This window comes from Galeopterus variegatus, unplaced genomic scaffold (genome assembly GCF_000696425.1).
Source record: "Galeopterus variegatus unplaced genomic scaffold, G_variegatus-3.0.2 Scaffold1921, whole genome shotgun sequence".
NCBI classification, from domain to species: domain Eukaryota; kingdom Metazoa; phylum Chordata; class Mammalia; order Dermoptera; family Cynocephalidae; genus Galeopterus; species Galeopterus variegatus.
In genome coordinates, this window is record NW_007728032.1 from 354,413 (window position 1) to 356,543 (window position 2,131).

The window sequence follows — 2,131 nt, forward strand, 5'->3', positions numbered from 1 at the left end:
ACCTTTTCCTTTCTTCTTTTGTCAAAGAAAAAAATGTTCTCAAACTTGAGCACCTAAATAAAAAGAACTTCATTCCAGAAAACATACAAGTCACTCATAACACACAGAACATTTCCTTGAGTGAATTCTATAACTATGGTTGTGACAGGAGATAGTAAACAGGAACTGGCAATCTTAGAGGAGGGTCAGCTTCAGAAAACATGTCCTCCTCCTCTAATTACAGTCAAGAGTGAGCTAGGGTAGTGTATTCAGTACAAGATATCCCAATGCTTCTCTGGCTATGCTGGAGCCTCTTAAGACCAGGAATGCCGTCCTTCTACCAATGGACAGACCCCCAATTGTAGAGGGTACTGACATTAATAAAGTGCATGTATTTCACAGGGCCTTAACATTTAGCCTAGTAGGGCTACAGTCCTTAGAAGGACCACAGTCCTTAGATCAGACTGTAGCTTAGTAGGATCTTTATCTTAGTAGGACCATGGTCCTTAGCTATTAGAAGGGCCAAAGCCCGTTGGTTTAGTCTGTAGCACAGTGGGGCCACAGCCCGTAGTTTTAGCAAGGCCAAAACAAAGCCTTGTAGTTTGAGGTTCTTCCTTTTAGTATTGCACATAGAAATGCTAAGCTTGGGAAAAAACAGAAAACTTTCACAGGACTAAAAAGTCTCTGGTGTGGATGTGAAACTTGTAACACAGCAAAAGTGCTTGCTCTAAGGGCAGATGCCCTTGATGCAGCTAAACCTAAGTATGGGAAAGTATGTGTCCTGAAAGCTTCAAGGCTGCTCTGCCAAATAGTGGCTGGTTCCACATTTGACCTTCAACTGCTTCTCTAAGTGTCCTAGGGAACTAAGTGTTGCCATAACGATTATCTCATTGGTTCTTTTGTATGTCACATAGCTTAGTTTTACGACTCCTTTGATTGTAAATTGCTTAAACTGTTTTTAAGTTGCACCTGCCTTAATGAAAATTGTTATGTAGCCAGTTTGTTTATGTTTTCACTGACTGATTAAACACCTGTGTTCTTTGCTGTAATTGCCTGGACGATAAAAAAAAAACAAGAAAAGCCCTAATTCGAGGTCATTTCCCAGGAATTACTTCTCTCTTAAAGAAGTCATCTCTTGGGATTTAACCCCTTTGGGGCCTCTCACTGCTCAGGAAAAACGGGCTTTGAGTAATCCTTTGCGTCTCCGTCTCAGTCACCCTGAGGGAGAGGTGACACCCAGTGAGGCCCACTAGCTCACCTGACCCTCAGTTAACACTGCCACCTGATTCCCCATCACTTTTCTCTTTCGGTCTCACAAGACTTCCAAATAGCACCAATTACCGGCATCTCCTCCAAACATTCTCACGTTCTTCAACACATGCTTGTGTCTTTGGAGTCCACTTGTATCACCCACTCTGCCCCAGCACCTGGCCTGGGTGCACAGGTCTTAAAACTTGGTACAAACTCTAACTTACTCCTTGTCTACTGTGTGTTGCCACAAATGATTAACTTTGTTTTTGTGGAACACTGTGGTCAAAATTCCAATCTTAAAAAGGAAATGTGAGACACAGTAATTAAGGACTTACTACCTTTCTATTAAAAGGTGATCAACCGTCAATGTACACAATTTAAGGGTGTACTTTGATATAAGAGTCTTTCCAAAAAGTTGAGGATAAATGAAATTTTGGCAAATGCATTCTCAAGTATTTACTGAACATTTCTCATTTGATTAACTCTGTGCTTAGAGGTTTGGGGAAAATTTTTTTTTTTTTAAATGGCCTCACAAGGAGTTAATAATTTAGTGTGGAAAAGTGGCTAATTAACATTTGAAGAATAAATGAGCAAGTGAATGAGTGCAATAGAGGTAATAGACAAAAAAACAACACATGAAATGTCAAGTACTATGGGATGTGTTTACACACAGTTTAAATGATGGGAGAAATGGTTATCATTTGCTGAAAAAAGCAGGCTTCAATATTGTACAATCAATATAATCTCAAGGTATAATCCTGCAAATGTAAAATAATATGCAAAGAGGGTTGAGAATACTAACTACTGGGTGGAGATTCTCGTAGGTAATTTTTATATTTTTAATATTTTCTCTATTTCCTGTTTTCAGTAATGAGCACATATTACTCTTTTTTTTTTTTTT

General features: G+C 39.1%; 1 protein-coding gene across 1 annotated transcript in view; it reads right to left on the bottom strand.

Annotated features, from left to right (window-relative positions):
* Positions 1-2,131, bottom strand: part of LOC103596051 (complement receptor type 1-like) — a gene marked incomplete at its 5' end in the record, with an annotated part of 89,794 nt that overhangs the window by 990 nt on the left and 86,673 nt on the right. The gene's annotated exons all lie outside the window — the stretch shown is intronic.